The sequence below is a fragment of the Scardinius erythrophthalmus genome (genome assembly GCF_964197995.2).
Source record: "Scardinius erythrophthalmus genome assembly, chromosome: 24".
Classification (NCBI taxonomy): domain Eukaryota; kingdom Metazoa; phylum Chordata; class Actinopteri; order Cypriniformes; family Leuciscidae; genus Scardinius; species Scardinius erythrophthalmus.
Genome location: NC_138244.1, coordinates 29,976,350 through 29,995,073, shown reverse-complemented (window position 1 = coordinate 29,995,073; position 18,724 = coordinate 29,976,350). Strand labels below are relative to the sequence as shown.

The following is an 18,724-nucleotide window of genomic DNA, read 5'->3' as shown; positions in this document are numbered from 1 at the left end:
GGAAAATGTGGGAAAAATAGACATCATGAAAATATTTCCCAGAGAGCAACATGTCAACATTGATTCCAAAGACCATAATGGACTTTTTTTTATTATGACTCTAAATATAGTAAAACTGATTTATTTAGTTCTTGATTTCTCATTGTTAACATGCTTGTAAAGGTGTAGCACAGAACTGAACTCAGAGAAACTGCTGCGTATGACATATGTTTAAAATGATCTACATTCATGATTCTCCAGACAAAACCTAGTGTCTTATCAGCCTGACAAACATAAACACAAATATTTCACAATTAATAAATATGTGCAATTAATCACTACATGGTTCAATAACATTATTCTGAAAGTAAAATCTTCTATGTAGAGTTTATGAGTTTGTTATCAGCACAAGCTGTTGTAAATCCTGCCCACTTCTTTGCATTGTCAGCACATGCTTCAGTGCTCTGAGAGTGTTTATAGTGCTGTGAGTTTAACACTTCATGACTGAGAGCAGAACAGAACACACTCTTCATCATCACACAATACTAAACTACAGCAATGAACACAATCAACATCTTCATCTGGACCATTGCACTGTTTATTCAAGGTTTGTGTAATACAGTTTTTATAATGATTATTAATTCTCTTAAAATGTGAAATATATATGTTTATCATTTACTGTATATCATTATATATAATTTTTGTCTTTCAGAGTGTAGAGGACAGATCACTTTAACTCAGAGTCCATCAATACCAGCAGTTCAACCAGGAGAAGAAGTCAGAATAAACTGTAAAACCAGCAGTAATGTGTATGGTGGTAATCATTTAGCCTGGTACTCACAGAAACCTGGAGAAGCTCCTAAACTCCTCATATATTATGCAACAACCCGTAATACTGGAACTCCATCTAGATTCAGTGGCAGTGGATCTGGCAGTGATTTTACTCTGACCATCAGTGGAGTCCAGACTGAAGATACAGGAGATTATTACTGTCAGAGTGAACACTATATCAGTAGCTGGGTGTTCACACAGTGATAAAGAGTCGTACAAAAACCTCTGTCAGTCAGACGTCACAGTGACTGCACTGATACAGCTGAGAGAAACTGCAGCTGCTGATGGAGGATCACAAACTACACAATATCAATGTTTAGTTCAAAGTTTCTAAAGACTTTAAAAATATAGATATTCCTAAACCACAAAACCATTCTGCTGCTCTTTCCTAAACATCCGTGTTTCACGATGCAGGTGAAAATGTCATATTTTGAGTCAAAGGCTTGTTCATATTTTGTTAAAGGTAATTAAAAATTAATTTCCATTTGTTGGCATGACTAGATTCAGATGTTTAATATAATTGAAGTTGGGTGTCCATCATAAAGATAATTACCATATTTATAATGAAACCATCATATTTAAACACATGATATTAATGATGAAATATTAGGGGTTTGAGGGGACAGCTTTTCACCTGAACTAGAAATATCACGTTTTAATGTCATGTTTTAATATCGCGAGATCTCGTCACACCCCTAATATTTATTGTTACTGCATTAATGGGATCTCCTTAATCAAAGCTTTCACAATCTTTAATTTTTACCTTTTTTTTTCTGTTATTAAACAAAAATACATTTCTTAGTAATTCCTTCTAAACAATTTGGTAATACTTGAGTCATTACTGTATTACCATGATCTTGACTTGAGAATTAATTATGCATCATGCATTATCTCACACCTTGGCAATAGCATCGCCATTGGCTAGTAAATGTTCTAGTTTACTAATATAGATATAATATAGCTATTTAGATAGAGTGTTAAAGTGCAACAGTGTTTTTTCTATATTCCACCAGGAGCATCAGCAACAGCACCAACTCAGCAGGATTCCCTACAAAAAATGAAGGAAGAAAATGCTTTTTAAGCTAAAATGAAGTTCCTTGAGGATAAATGGAAGGACATGGAAAGTGAGAGAGATTTCCTACGTCGCAGTCTGACCAATACCTTACAACCCGTTATAAGTTATACTTAGTAATGTGTACTACAAATACTGTTGGCTCTTATGAGAAATTGTTTGATGTTCCTCATTTTTAATCTGCTTTGAATAAATGCGTCTGCTCATAATTGCTACTGTACAGTAAATGGTCATCGCACTTTCACCTCTTGCACATTAAGAATAGCTTTTGACATGTCAAGCCACTGGCATGATAGGAGTCTTCATCTCATACAAGTGTTAAACAAGTGATATTAATGAACTTTTTACTGTGGAAAATGTACAGAGTCTACATTATAACATATCCTGGCATAACAGGGCACAGTGTACTGTAGTCTGAGGCCTATCTGTTCTTGCTGTTTTAAAGTTAGATCTTGTGGTGTTCGTTAACAAAGGTAGCAGAATATTTACATTTAACAATGACATCAAAGCTGGTAAATGTGGAAGAAATTAAATGTAATCTTAATATGATTTGGTTTGTATTCCTTATCAGCCTTGTCAGCAAAGGAAGACATGATGGGAGCTTCCTGCAAATCCAAATTTGATGATGCTGTATCACAGTCTGGGGTTCGGGCATACCTGTCAACACTCCCGTTTTCCCCGGGAGTCTCCCGTATTTCACACCCATCTCCCGCCCCCCTCCCGTTTTGTTATAACTCCCGTGAAATAATTTGTATGGCCCAAACGTCGTTATATGAATAATCACATCAATATATTATTCCAAGGTTGTCCAGTTGCCAGATCTTGTATGAAACCCATCCTACTCGCGCAATCAACACATCATACACATTTCAACCCATCTGTGAGCTCAACCTGGCAACCTACAACCCAGTTGTGCCGTCGATAACTGCGCAGGTAGTAGATGCGGGAAGTTGAATAAGCGTTACTGGTAGAAATGGGAAAAGACTCAGTGGTAAATAAGTAAATATTTAACGCAATTAACGCAGCATCTGTTTTTTCTGTCATCCTTTGGCTGCATGGCGTTACATTATATGATGCGCTTTTATTCTTGCTAATGCTTTTAAACCATTCAAGCCATATCTTACTTATTTTATAAAACTTTAAAAGCGGAAAGCGCATCACTCATTCCTGGGAATACATTTGACATCGCAGCCTGACCTTGACGGAAATAAATATCTTATGCCAAAAGTACCAGAGAGAAAGTCTCAGCTGTGCTCAGATCTGTAAACCGTACAGTTGCTTTGGTTATTCAATCCGTACCCGTTTCGCCCCGTGGCTCAAAAGGGACGCAACAAAAATAGGGACACATGAGAAAGCCAAAATAGAATGCAAAATTTATTAACAAAATAGAACTATACAGAAAAATAGAAAACTACGTACAAGGTAACAGTGAACAAATTCATAATCCGTGTGCGCTTTTGCAATCGTTGTTTTGTAAATCGTTCTTTCGCAGTAGTTGTTTGTAATATTCAGTTCCTGTGAAAAATTGTGAAATACTGTTCCAACAGGTGAAGGTACACAACAATATGCTGATCAATTCCATAACAATATTTGGATGTAATATTCAGTTCCAGTGAAAATCTGTTCCAGTTAATGGAGTATACACAGGTGATGTGTAATATTCAGTGCCAGTAAACTCCACCCGCTGGAACAGTTTCTTACAGTAAATGAATATCACACAACATCACCTGTTCAGTTTTGAAAACTGTACTCAGAGATTTGTTGCCTATACCTTATTTTAGACATCTAATTTTCTGATTTATTGTGTATTGTTAAGATGAATACAACTGTCTTAACTCAATTTTTCGATGATTTGGCGATGGGCTGTGTAATGTATAGATGACATGAAACCGCATGTGGTTGAGCTGAAACCCCCCCAGGTCTCCCGTATTTTGGTACCCAAATGTTGACGGGTATGGGTTAGGGTTAGGGTTAGGGTTAGGGTCACGGAAAATGACCTTCTCACAGAAAGGGAATAAAGGCAAAGAGAAGAGGAAAAAAAAACTTTGCAAAGTTGACTCCTCGTCCTCCTGTGTCTCATCATCCTCATCCTCATCTCAGTCCTCTTCATCCCCTGCACCCCGTAAATCCAGCAAACACAAGGATAAAACCAAGAGAAGGAATGCAAACAAAAAGCAGAAATTCACAAGAGGAATGTATTTTAGATGTGCTTACAGTAATCGTTGTGTACAGTAGGGGTGTAATGGCTCAGATTACTCACGGTTCTGGTTTTTATCACGGTTTTAGGGTCACAGTCTCGGTACAGTTCGCTATGTGCTAAGTTCAGTAAAACACAGGACAATTGAGGCTTTTTATTCGTTTGAATATCTAAATTAATGCTAGGTCTGACTATATAAGTGACTATATTCTGATTATAAACTAAGTATTACACTATTGATGCTGTTAAAGCTTCCTCAGAACATTGAAGATACCGACTCATCAACAAGTGACATTTCACCGAAAGTTTTCCGGCTGGCTTATATTATGCAGAAGTTCTTACGAACGTTACGTGCATATGGTCAGTTGTCAAATAAAAACAAAGAAAATAAGAGCACAAATGAATACAATAGAGCAAAGATACAAATAAAATAAGCAATGCTTTTCGGGTTGATCAGGTGTCTAACTGTAGTGTTCAGGTACAGAAATTTAATGAAGTAATCAAATCTAAAAAATAACACTGCATATTAGAGGTCTACACGGGTCCAAAAATTCGTGCCCGAACCCGAAGAGACCCGTAATGTGCTACACCAAACCGACCCGGACCCGTCTATTATTTCAAAAGCTGGACCGGACCCGTGTAGATCCGAGAAATGCCATAAATGTACTACCCGGACCCGACCTGGACCCGTCTATTATTTGAAAGCTGGACCCGAACCCGGCGGGAAGACACAGACCCGACTGGACCCAATTGTCACATATTCCACACAAGTTGTGAAAAATGAAACTTTTTGTCTTACCTAATTTTAGTAGTCGTCGTCTCCCTTCCTTGCACCTGCCTGACTGTGATGCATTACAGTTCTCCGACAAGAAAGTTGTATCCATGTTATTCCTCTCGTTATTCCAAGCTTAATCCACTTATTATTTCAGCTTCAAAAGTGCACTTGATGTCACGGTGACAGATGAAAAATGCAACTTTGCAGATTTGCATTTCGACCCGAGTTAACTTTGGCTGTTTGCCCTTTTGAACTATAATAACGATTGCTCGTTTAGTGCCATGGCCGCTGACGTTAGCATTATTTATTTGCTATCATCTCTGTGCTCTCTGCGCTGAGTCTGACCACCAAAACTTTAAGATTAAACAAGACATATACTGGGAACATATACTGGGATTAAACATATACATACTGGAAACTATATTCTCAGAAGGCGAAGCACTGCTACTTCTGCGGAGTGATTTACTCCAACTCTGAGGAACTCTCTGCTCTTCACCACGGGGCTTCTCAGGCGCGGCGAGTAAATCACTCCGCAGAAGTAGCAGTGCTTCACCTTCTGAGAATATAGTTACCAGTATGTATACGGTTAGAAGATGGCTGTGTCTCATGTGACCTTGTTATTTGGACACGCTGTGACTATACACATCACAACATGTGAACAGGGAAATGTTGGCGTTATTTTGTCACTCATTGGGAGCAGTATGCTAGCTGGAGCCGTTTACCTCCAGTGTTTGTGCTAAGGTAGGCTAGCGGTGGGTGCGTCAGACAGAGTTACGGTACGCACGGAGATGAGAAGGTTATGTATGGACTTAACTAACTTTGGGGGATACAGGGAATAAACTAAAGTCCCAAAAAGTCGGCGTGTTCCTTTAAACAGACCCGGGACCCGAAGTAATAGATTGGTATCCGATCCGGACCCAGCTGACCATTTAAAATATAGACAGGTCTCGGGTGCTCTGTGTAGACCTCTACTGCATATAAACTTCATTGTATAAATTAAATAAAGATTAAAAGATCATTAAGATCATTATTGAAGTGAAGGGGTGGATTTTGGAATAAACTGCAGCTTCAGTGTATATGTAATGAGTGATTATAATCAAGGTATTAATCAATATTTTTCCTTCTAAATATCATGAGTTGAATTACTCTAGGCTTATGAGATTGTACTTTGTTTTATAAGTTCCCAGTGTGATTCCTGAAATGTTCTTCTCCTGTATTCACTAATGTCTGTATTTGATATGAATGCAGTAAGAGTGCTTGCTCATTTAGCCCGGCTTCCAGAAATGAAATATGAAAAGATGTTTTGTTTGAGAAAGGTCTTCAACGTGTCAATACATACATCTGTTTTTCTGGAGTACCCTGACAACTATGGTCACAGGGGTCATTGAAGTATATAGTTTTAAAGGGTAACTAAACCCTAAACCAACTTTTTTTAGTTAATGATCTGTAATAATGGGGCTTTATTAGTGCTGTTCATTGATTCAAGTAATTTTTTTGACATTTGTGTTTAAAGTGTTTTAATTTGACAAAATATGGTGTAAAAACGTCTGAGTGCTGCCCACAAAATAATCCTAAAATATAAAAAGAGTAGTTGTCAGCACAGGATTTTAGCCACTATTAAAGCTTTTCATTCTTTACACAGCCCACAAGTTAAGTTATCATCTATCCACCGAGGAGCTCTATGAAGATGTGAAAAGCTTACGACTCTAACAAAAAAACAAAATGTGATCACATAAATGTAACCATTTAGTAGTTTTTATTAGTCTTTTGTTTTTGTTACAGTTTAAAAATGCATACCTGGTGGCATTGACCCCCTACTGTGTGTGTGACAAAATTGCCAAATATAATATTTTTAATATTGTTATTTTCTTTCTTCAGGGCATTCATGCGAAACAAGGGATGCAATGTCTCAAGGTGGACATGTGACACTGTCCCACATCCCAAACAATCGGACAGTACCTCGTGTGGAGTCTTTGCCCTGAAAGTATAATTACTATTTATAATTACCTTAAATTATGAAGTTATTCACTGACAGCAGATGTATGTCTCTGTAATTTTTTTATGTAATCATAAAATGTCTTTTTCAGTTTGCAGAAGAACTTTTGAAAAATTATACCGTAGATTTTCCTGCTACAAAAGAGGCTGTCACTCTTCTCCTAGAGACTGGTAAGTAATAAGCCTTTAGGGGATGTTTTGGCAATCCAAATAATTGTCCTTATAATTGCTGTAAAGCATCTTATGCAGCTATCAGAATTATTCCATACTTACCTAAAAAGTATTAGTGTGAAAAATGAAGAATTATAGATGCATGCTCAGCGTTTTTTGTTTTGTTTCGAAGATGACCTGACTGACATATGTCACTTCTGTGGGTCAGAAGGGCCTGAGACAGACCTGAGTTGGGTAAATCAAACTTCAGAAATTAAATATGTTTTGTCATAAACAAACATTTTATTATTATTTTATCTCCACGTGAATTACTGTATGCTAAAAAATATGTCAATTACACAAGAATGAAAATTTGCAGCCTCTTACCCAAAAATCCAAATAATTTGTTTTCCAGATTCAGTGTGACATTTGTCTGCGGTGGTTCCACCATATGTGTGTTCAAGGCCCACCAACAGAGGAGGCCTTCCTGTTACTGCTCGTACTCCTTAGCTTTCTGTTCTGGAGGACCAGTAAAATACAGTAAAATATTATCTTACTGTATATTTTGTACATTCAAGCGATGAAGAAAGTGGATACAGGATCTACTCTGTGTATCCTATTATACATTAAAACTGAAAGTGTACTGGAGACTCACTTCAAGTTAAGGCCACAAGTTAAGTGTTCTGGTGTGTGGAAGTGTTTGATGTTCATTTTGCAGGAGCTTTTCCTTGCTTTCTTCTTCAGGCGCCACAGGAAGTCGAGGCATTGATAGGCCATCATCTGTGCATTATGGAGAGGGGATACTTGTTATAACATGTTTAAAAAATCTGTATCCCACTATAACATTTGTCAGGAAACAAGAAACGTGTCCATATTCACTGCTGTTATTAGACATGATGTGAATTATTCACAAAATAAAACACTTGATGATAGACCATCGATCTGTAGCTACACTCGCTTTTTGTGTAGGCTATGACCCATTTATTTAAGTGCGCGGGCATTATTAAATGGTTTTGATAATAATTCACCGTGGAAGGGGGAGGGGGGATTCAGAACAATTTAATATCCAAAGGCTGTTTGCTTTATGAGTGAAACGGTATGGTCGTCTTTGCTTTTCAGTAACTTATGACATTGTCAATTCAGTGCAATATGAAGTTCGATCGTTAGCCTATAGAATAAAAGCATTTATTTAGATAGATGTGCCACGTGATAGCTGTCTTTGCTAAACCTCATCGAAAAAACAACAATAGTAAAACGATAACTTAAATAATTTACGTGTTATAGTTTAATTTACTTTGGTCAAACAATCCACGGCCACCTTCATTGCTGAATGCGTGCGCGCTCCCGCGACCGGGGATACACTTCCTTTCAGGGGTAAGTACCTTGGCACGACACCGGTTTGTTTTCCCCTAAAAGTGGGCGTGAACCTTTTCAGAGACGTTCTATGACGCTATGCCGGTTGTGCGTATACGGCCTTCCAAGGATGCAGAATTGAATTGGGACAGCCTTCATCGCGCCGCGTGACGCAATCGGCCTTCAAATACGGCCAATCCGCCTTCAAATATGGCCTTCAGTGGATGCAGCCTTCACATTGGGACACAGCTTCTGTAGCAGGATGCAGCTGTCTGGCTCATGCCTCCCTAAATGACACTTAATTTGCTGTGCTGTGAGTGGTTCTGGGCTGTAACTCTGAGCCAATCGTGAGGGCTAAACCCCTTTATAAATCGGGACTTTTCTTTTGACAGGTGATGTCACCGGTACGCGACTTGTTGTGTGTCTGTTCCGCTGCTGGCTCCCAAAACAGCGGAGCCGGCGGTACCCACACTTCAAAGAAGAGCAGTTTCCTCTGTTCCTGGGTACTAAGAGGGCCAGACTGGCGGCGTGCGACCCTGTAAAGCCTTGCACCCCTCAGCTACCTCTTGTGTCACCAGCTGGCAGTTGGGTGCGCTTCGAGGACCCGGTCACGCCTTCTCATGCACTCTCTGCTGCCATCTATAGACAGGTAAGTGTTACACTACACACTCAGACCCCGCTTCGGGCCGCCTTCGGGCCTTCCGAGATGGGTTCCTGTTCTCTACCTCGCTGCCTCACTCTGAGTACGTCTGTGGTACCCTTGGTCCCCCTGCGTCGGCCCGTTGAAGCACTAGATGGTGCTCCAGACTGATCCAGCTGGTTCCTCTGTGCCAGCAGGCTCGGCTAGACGATTCAGTTCGCCCAGCACCCGCCCATGTTCAGTGCTGTTCTGATGTGTCGAGCCGGTTGCTTCGTGGGTTCCCTTCACACGAAGCCAGCTTCACTTTAGCCCGGTTTGTAGTGACGGCTTGCTGCGCCATTCCCCTCCTATGGACTGGATAAGTGTGCCTTTTTGCTCCAGTTGAGTTCCCTCTTCCGAACCCTGTTGAGTTCCTCCTCAACCCCTTGGTGTTGGACGTGGCGGAGCGTCCGATACTAAACCTATCACTTGTATGCTTGTGTAACTTGTGTTAGGTGGGGTCCATATGTTGTGATCCCTGCGGTGATCCCATATGTGTATTCTTCCACAGTTTGACTCCCTGCGGCAAGCCCGTGTCTTCCCTTGGCAGAGCCTGCTCTGCCATCACTGACTGGTTGTGTCTGCCCCCTGTTATTGGCTGGAGCCACCTCAGTGACATGCCATATGTTGTACTGCCCGCTAAGTTTGCTCAGTCCATATGTATTCTCCACATGTTACCTCCTTCGGGCAGGATGTGGCTTCCGCAGCGTAGACCTTCCAACGAAAGGTACGCTTTCCCAGTGGTCCTGTGGAACAGCAGTGACTTTCCTTGCCTAAGCCCTGTCATTTTCGCAAGTGCGGAAGATCTGGAGGCTTTTGTCTAGGCACTGGAAGGTGGCAACACTAGTGGCATCTTAGTAGGGTTCCCAATCAGTCGACACGTCGACTACGCCCTAGCCACTATTGCTGTACCACCGCTGACCGGGGTCCGCTCGGCTCCTCAGCGAAAAACAACTGGTGCGTGCATCCACTTCCGTTGCGGGGTGGGGTGTGTGATGCGAATCATGCACACCAATGCCCATTGGCTCGTTTTTACAATACTTGAAGATGACAGGCTCCCTGGCGTGATCCCAATCAGTCGACACGTCGACTACGTCTCTGTTCCCTCCTTCAGGGAACGAGGTTTACATACGTTACTGAGAAGTTACTGTGCTTCCGCCATTTAAAGCCGTTCTTTAACCCTGTCAGTAAAGCTGTTTGACTCTGATGAGTCTGAGGTGAGTCTGTATCTCGTCCTGATGTCTCTTCGGTCTCGTCGTGAGCTCACAGTCTACAGCAGCTTTTGCATTCAGAGGGTGTTTTATATGATCAGCACATGCTTCACTCTGCATGTGTTTATAGCTCTATGAACTGAACATGACATGATCAAGAGCTCTTCTTCATCAACCAACAAACATGACTTTCAGCATCATCTTCCTCTTGACTCTGCCAGTGTTTAGTTCAGGTTTGAATAATGATTTATGTTTGTATTTTCACAATCAACATCAATCTTGTGTTTATGAAGAGAATGAGTCAGTGTTTCAATATGATCATCATGTTTTAGGTGTAATATATGATCCTGTCAATCAAACTGAACAGACTGCATTCAGTCACTTCTGCTGTCTGGACGTGATGCTTTCCATTTGAGACACACAAACTTTTACATTCTTACACAATTACTGTCACAACGGATGATTCTTGAGTTGTGATCATGTAGTATATTTTAAATAACATTTTCATATACAGTATATTTACACCATTGCCTATAAATGTAATGATTATGTAACAATTAGTGTCAGAACGGCTGATTCTTGATCTTGATCTTTTTTATGATATTTTTATATAATAAAGTTTTTAATCTCCTATAAATGATCAGTTTGCCTGCGCTGCTTCACTAAAGCAGAAGTGAAAGTGTTCCAGTCCAGATCATGTAACCAATCAAAGAGTGAGACTGAAAAGCCCATTTGCATTGTCAGGGTGGAGTGATTGTGATCCTCTCAGAATAGAGCAGCTCTGTCTCCAGAGACCATGTTCAAACCCCAAGAGCTTTATTTGACATTTACTGCTACATCAACCTTCTGAAAAGCACCTGCATCTTCATCTGTTAGTTGAATGATGTTGTCAGACACAAAGTGAACTTGTTGAGAAGCTTTATTGAATGTTGCAGCAAACACAGCAGATTGAAAGATCACACACACACACACACTCAGTTTCAGTATTGAGTTGTAAATCACTCCAGCTGCAGCACTAGACTCATGTGAATCCTGACACTCAGATACGGCTCATCTTCAGGAGAGAAACATCAGCACTCAGAGCTCTTGTGGAACGAGACCTCATGAGGAGCTCCATCATGTGTTACTCTGCAGACGTACAGCTCTCCCTCTTCCCAGCGTGCTTTGCTGAGGGTCAGGACGCTACTGCGGCTGTAGCGGCCGTCCTGCTGGCTCTCTGCGCTGGTCAGAACCCCCTCGGTGACCTCTGACCCGTCCAGTGTCCAGCTCACCAGCGCCCCCTGTGGAGAGTAAGAGCTGAGCAGGCAGAGCAGTGCGGCTGAGTCTCCAGAGATCTGCAGAGAAGAGGGCGGCAGCAGAGACACTGAGGGCTTCACTGTGGGACCAGCTGCAGGAGACAAACACAACACATTCACACACACACACACACACAACACACTGCACTGCACATTCACAGCATAGGAATAATGCTGCTCTAGTTTTAGATTCAATCATTATAAAACAATATCAGTAACACTTTATTTAAACATTTTATAAAATTTGCATTATAAAAGTATTTTTAATGCATTAATTATGCATTGTTATATACATTAAAATGCATGTATGGTCTCATCAATAAGTGTAACAGTTATAACACAATATCTATTCATTGATATGATTATTACTTTATGAAAAACAACCATTTTGAGAACAATGAAATAAATATAAATAGCAAATATTATAATGCATTTTAGATTTGGTTACAGTTATTTATGATAAGATATAAGACATTGTAACACATTATGAAACACTTTATAATGCATTAAAGGTTTTAGGTAAAGTTTCAACACAATATATAATAATAATTATCATTAATAAATGTTGTTCTTGTTTCAACTTGTTTTAAATTGTATGTTTAGGAATATTATAAGAATTAAATAGACAGACTTACTGAACACTAATTATAACTGCAGTTATAACACATTATAATATTATCTATTCATTGTTACAGCTTCAAAAATTATAATACACCAAAACTCATGACAAACAACCAATTTTAGACGTAACAAGGAATTAGCAAATATTATAAAACATTTTAGCTTTGGTTACAGTTATAAGTAAAGTGTCGCCACAATATCTAATAATCATTATTATTAATAAATGTTGTTCTTGTTTCCACTGTAAAACACTTTCTGAAAAATAAATTGTATTTTTTTTTTAATATGTAATTAAATAGACTTACTGTAATGTTTCCTGTCCTGTGTTTCCCTTGTCTTGTGTGCACTTTTGTTATTTCCTGTTCTGTGTCATGTTTTGTAGTCCTTTGTAGTTTTTCTTGCTTATTAGTTCTCCCAGGTGTTTCTAATTAGCCACACCCCCTTGTTATCTTGTTTAGCTTGTTTGTCTGTGTATTTAAACCTCTGTGCTTCAGTTGTTGGTTGTCGGTCGTTGTTTAATGTACTGTTACCTGTTCTTGTCCTGAGTTCCGTGTTCCGCCTGGATTACCTGTTTGTTTAATTAAATGTATGCTTGCACTTGGATTCTCTCTCTGCTTCATCCTTGCCGCAGCGTGACAGAACGACCGACCAAACGATGAATCCAGCAGCATTAAATGAGTCTCATCGTGTCATGCCTGCAAAGCCTGAGTCTCTTCGCGTCATGCCTGCAAAGCCTGAGTCTCTTCACGTCATGCCTGCAAAGCCTGAGTCTCTTCGCGTCATGCCTGATTTTCACAGCCTGACCCAGGAGTTTGCTGGACAGATCGCGGCCTTGGCCCTGGATAGCCTCGATCTCTTCCAGTATACCTGGGGATTTGTTCCTCTAGCTGCCTCTTGCTCTCTGGGTGATGAGGCAATTAAGGTGTGTTACCGGCTGGGGGCTAGGGAGGTTGACCCGAGGGAGCTCCCCGATCTCTCCGGTCTGGATTGGAGAGAGGCACTCTCTAGATGTCTGGAGAGCTTCCTCCCGTGGCACCCAAGGTCAACACCTGGTCTTCACGTCCCGTCCAGTTCAGCCGCATCTTCGCCGCCGCTGGTCCCGTCAAGCTCAGAGCGCACTTCTGCTGATCCAGAGACTGTTCACGTCACTTCTGCTGATCCAGAGACTGTTCATGTCGCTTCTGCTGATCCAGAGACTGTTAACGTCGCATCTGCTGATCCAGAGACTGTTCACGTCGCTTCTGCTGATCCAGAGACTGTTCACGTCGCTTCTGCTGATCCAGAGACTGTTCACGTCGCTTCTGCTGATCCAGAGACTGTTCACGTCACTTCTGCCGATCCAGAGACTGTTCACGTCGCTTCTGCCGATCCAGAGACTGCTCACGTCGCTTCTGCCGATCCAGAGACTGTTCACGTCGCTTCTGCCGATCCAGAGACTGTTCACATCGCTTCTGCTGATCCAGAGACTGTTCACGTCGCTTCTACTGATCCAGAGACTGTTCACGTCACTTCTGCTGATCCAGAGACTGCTCACGTCACTTCTGCTGATCCAGAGACTGTTCACGTCGCTTCTGCTGATCCAGAGACTGTTCACGTCGCTTCTGCTGATCCAGAGACTGTTCACGTCGCTTCTGCTGATCCAGAGACTGTTCACGTCGCTTCTGCTGATCCAGAGACTGCTCACGTCACTTCTGCTGATCCAGAGACTGTTCACGTCGCTTCTGCTGATCCAGAGACTGTTCACGTCACTTCTGCCGATCCAGAGACTGTTCACGTCGCTTCTGCTGATCCAGAGACTGTTCACGTCACTTCTGCCGATCCAGAGCTTCAAGCCAGTCCAGCCGAGCCTGCAATTCACGCCAGCTCTGAGTCCTCTTCACCGCTGGTCCCGCCCAGCTCAGAGTCTCCTTCACCGCTGGTCCCGCCCAGCTCAGAGTCTCCTTCACCGCTGGTCCCGCCCAGCTCAGAGTCTCCTTCACCGCTGGTCCCGCCCAGCTCAGAGTCTCCTTCACCGCTGGTCCCGCCCAGCTCAGAGTCCTCTTCACCGCTGGTCCCGCCCAGCTCAGAGTCTCCTTCACCGCTGGTCCCGCCCAGCTCAGAGTCCTCTTCACCGCTGGTCCCGCCCTGCTTAAGAGTCTCCTTCGCCGCTGGTCCCATCCAGCTCAGAGTCCTCTTCACCGCTGGTCCCGCCCAGCTCAGAGTCTCCTTCGCCGCTGGTTCTGTCCAGCTCAGAGCCCTCTTCGCCGCTGGTCCTGCCCAGCTCAGAGCCCTCTTCGCCGCTGGTCCTGCCCAGCTCAGAGCCCTCTTCGCCGCTGGTCCTGCCCAGTTCAGAGCCCTCTTCGCCGCTGGTCCGGCCCAGCTCAGAGTCTCCTTCGCCGCTGGTCCTGCCCAGCTCAGAGCCCTCTTCGCCGCTGGTCCTGCCCAGCTCAAAGCCCTCTTCGCCGCTGGTCCGGCCCAGCTCAGAGCCCTCTTCGCCGCTGGTCCGGCCCAGCTCAGAGCCCTCTTTTTTTTCAGAGCCCTGTATTTAAACCTCTGTGCTTCAGTTGTTGGTTGTCGGTCGTTGTTTAATGTACTGTTACCTGTTCTTGTCCTGAGTTCCGTGTTCCGCCTGGATTACCTGTTTGTTTAATTAAATGTATGCTTGCACTTGGATTCTCTCTCTGCTTCATCCTTGCCGCAGCGTGACAGAACGACCGACCAAACGATGAATCCAGCAGCATTAAATGAGTCTCATCGTGTCATGCCTGCAAAGCCTGAGTCTCTTTGCGTCATGCCTGCAAAGCCGGAGTCTCTTCACGTCATGCCTGCAAAGCCTGAGTCTCTTCGCGTCATGCCTGATTTTCACAGCCTGACCCAGGAGTTTGCTGGACAGATCGCGGCCTTGGCCCTGGATAGCCTCGATCTCTTCCAGTATACCTGGGGATTTGTTCCTCTAGCTGCCTCTTGCTCTCTGGGTGATGAGGCAATTAAGGTGTGTTACCGGCTGGGGGCTAGGGAGGTTGACCCGAGGGAGCTCCCCGATCTCTCCGGTCTGGATTGGAGAGAGGCACTCTCTAGATGTCTAGAGAGCTTCCTCCCGTGGCACCCAAGGTCAACACCTGGTCTTCACGTCCCGTCCAGTTCAGCCGCATCTTCGCCGCCGCTGGTCCCGTCAAGCTCAGAGCGCACTTCTGCTGATCCAGAGACTGTTCACGTCACTTCTGCTGATCCAGAGACTGTTCATGTCGCTTCTGCTGATCCAGAGACTGTTAACGTCGCATCTGCTGATCCAGAGACTGTTCACGTCGCTTCTGCTGATCCAGAGACTGTTCACGTCGCTTCTGCTGATCCAGAGACTGTTCACGTCGCTTCTGCTGATCCAGAGACTGTTCACGTCACTTCTGCCGATCCAGAGACTGTTCACGTCGCTTCTGCCGATCCAGAGACTGCTCACGTCGCTTCTGCCGATCCAGAGACTGTTCACGTCGCTTCTGCTGATCCAGAGACTGCTCACGTCACTTCTGCTGATCCAGAGACTGTTCACGTCGCTTCTGCTGATCCAGAGACTGTTCACGTCACTTCTGCCGATCCAGAGACTGTTCACGTCGCTTCTGCTGATCCAGAGACTGTTCACGTCACTTCTGCCGATCCAGAGCTTCAAGCCAGTCCAGCCGAGCCTGCAATTCACGCCAGCTCTGAGTCTCCTTCACCGCTGGTCCCGCCCAGCTCAGAGTCTCCTTCACCGCTGGTCCCGCCCAGCTCAGAGTCTCCTTCACCGCTGGTCCCGCCCAGCTCAGAGTCTCCTTCACCGCTGGTCCCGCCCAGCTCAGAGTCTCCTTCACCGCTGGTCCCGCCCAGCTCAGAGTCCTCTTCACCGCTGGTCCCGCCCAGCTCAGAGTCTCCTTCACCGCTGGTCCCGCCCAGCTCAGAGTCCTCTTCACCGCTGGTCCCGCCCTGCTTAAGAGTCTCCTTCGCCGCTGGTCCCATCCAGCTCAGAGTCCTCTTCACCGCTGGTCCCGCCCAGCTCAGAGTCTCCTTCGCCGCTGGTTCTGTCCAGCTCAGAGCCCTCTTCGCCGCTGGTCCTGCCCAGCTCAGAGCCCTCTTCGCCGCTGGTCCTGCCCAGCTCAGAGCCCTCTTCGCCGCTGGTCCTGCCCAGTTCAGAGCCCTCTTCGCCGCTGGTCCGGCCCAGCTCAGAGTCTCCTTCGCCGCTGGTCCTGCCCAGCTCAGAGCCCTCTTCGCCGCTGGTCCTGCCCAGCTCAAAGCCCTCTTCGCCGCTGGTCCGGCCCAGCTCAGAGCCCTCTTCGCCGCTGGTCCGGCCCAGCTCAGAGCCCTCTTCGCCGCTGGTCTTGCCCAGCTCAGAGCCCTCTTCGCTGCTGGTCCTGCCCAGTTCAGAGCCCTCTTCGCCGCTGGTCCTGCCCAGCTCAGAGCCCTCTTCGCCGCTGGTCCTGCCCAGCTCAGAGCCCTCTTCGCCGCTGGTCCTGCCCAGCTCAAAGCCCTCTTCATCGCTGGTCCAGGACTCTTTACCGGGGAGCCTCCCCAAGAAAATTTTGGGGGGGGGCAATACACCTCCGGACCAGCCCGATCCACCAGGACCGCAAGAGGGGTGGTCTCCTGTTCCGCCCTGGCCGCCCGAAGGGTCGTCTCCGCCCTGGCCGCCCGAAGGGTCGTCTCCGCCCTGGCCGCCCAAAGGGTCGTCTCAGCCCTGGCCGCCCGAGGGGTTGTCTCTGCCGTGGCCACCCGAAGGGTCTTCACCGCCGTGGCCACCCGAAGGGTCTTCTCCGCCGTGGCCACCCGAAGGGTCTTCTCCGCCGTGGCCGCCCGAAGGGTCTTCTCCGCCGTGGCCGCCCGAAGGGTCTTCTCCACCGTGGCCGCCCAAGGGGTCTTCACCGCCGTGGCCGCCCGAAGGGTCTTCACCGCCGTGGCCGCCCGAGGGGTCTTCGGACAAGATGGCTGACTCCACGCCGGTGTCTTCGGACAAGATGGTCTCCTCTGAGCCGGTGTCTGTTCCTGTGCCATGGTCGCCTGAAGGGTCGTCTCCTCCCTGGCCGCCTGAAGGGTCGCCTCCACCCTGTTCGCCTGCACCGCCTGCTCCGCCCTGGCCGCCTGCACAGCCTGCTCCGCCCTGGCCTTCTGCCCTGCCGGAGTCTTCAGGCCCTCTTCCGCTCCACGTCCCCCGTCCCGCCCCCGGATCAGACCCACCACCCTCCTGGACTTTTTTTTTTTTTTTTTTCTCTTCGGAGTGTCTGGAATCCACTCCTTAGGTGGGGGGCTATGTAATGTTTCCTGTCCTGTGTTTCCCTTGTCTTGTGTGCACTTTTGTTATTTCCTGTTCTGTGTCATGTTTTGTAGTCCTTTGTAGTTTTTCTTGCTTATTAGTTCTCCCAGGTGTTTCTAATTAGCCACACCCCCTTGTTATCTTGTTTAGCTTGTTTGTCTGTGTATTTAAACCTCTGTGCTTCAGTTGTTGGTTGTCGGTCGTTGTTTAATGTACTGTTACCTGTTCTTGTCCTGAGTTCCGTGTTCCGCCTGGATTACCTGTTTGTTTAATTAAATGTATGCTTGCACTTGGATTCTCTCTCTGCTTCATCCTTGCCGCAGCGTGACACTTACATTTGATCACCAGTTTAGTTCCTCCACCGAATGTGTACCACAGTGATACAATCTAATGAAACGCTCGTACAAAAACCTCTATTCCACTCGAGTGAACACACACTCCAGCAGAGAGAGAGAAACAACACTTCAACACACTGATATTAGAAGATCCTCAGCTCTTCTCAACACTCACTCATTCAGATTTGACTAAATGCTTTCTGATATAACACTGTTTAAAGAAATATATTTGATGAGCTGTGACCTCTGAGGTGACCTTTGACCTCTTTGATCATGGATGATGTTGTGGAGTTTCTCATAATGATGCTTCTGTTCTTCATATGCAGATCAATCATCATGATTCACAGAAAAACCTGCAGCTTCAGACTTCAATCTTCAGTGAAAATCTCTTCAAATAATCTGAGTTTATTGAATATTAGAGCCAAAGTCAATAGAAAGTGTCAACAATGAAAATATAAAAGGTATTTTGCATGTTCTCCACAGTCAAGCATGTTTTCATATTCAAGGTCTGTTCTAAAAGTATCTGGACTGGTTATGAATCTCCACACAAGATCATGAAACGTGAACAAGCTCTAATATGTCTCCATCTTTAACAGCCTGTTTCTTCTCCATTTGATGATTTCAGACACACATGAGGCTTCATGATAGATGGAGTGACACCATGAACTCTGATTAGAGATTCACAATCAGTCCTGATACTTTCTGAACAGACTCATGATTCATGATCTTACTTTAGTGATGGCGCTTCATCTAGTGGAAGTGTAGCAGTGATGATGGTCACATGACTGAATATGGACACAGAGATGGACGTTCATCTGCACATCCTCAGTGTCTCAGGAGTCACAATAAAAATACTAAATAAAGTCATGATTCTGTAACTCTAGTGTATATTAGTTTGTTATCAGCACAAGCTGTTGTAAATCCTGCCCACTTCTTTGCATTGTCAGCACATGCTTCAGTGCTCTGAGAGTGTTTAT

At 44.7% G+C, this 18,724-nt stretch overlaps 1 long non-coding RNA gene across 1 annotated transcript; it reads left to right on the top strand.

Moving 5' to 3' along the window:
* Positions 1 to 481: 481 nt before the first annotated feature.
* On the top strand, positions 482 to 2,430 carry LOC308684741. The gene is made up of 3 exons (XR_014029394.1): positions 482 to 586; positions 692 to 1,273; positions 1,824 to 2,430. It is a non-coding gene; the product is annotated as an uncharacterized lncRNA (long non-coding RNA).
* Positions 2,431 to 18,724: the final 16,294 nt, after the last annotated feature.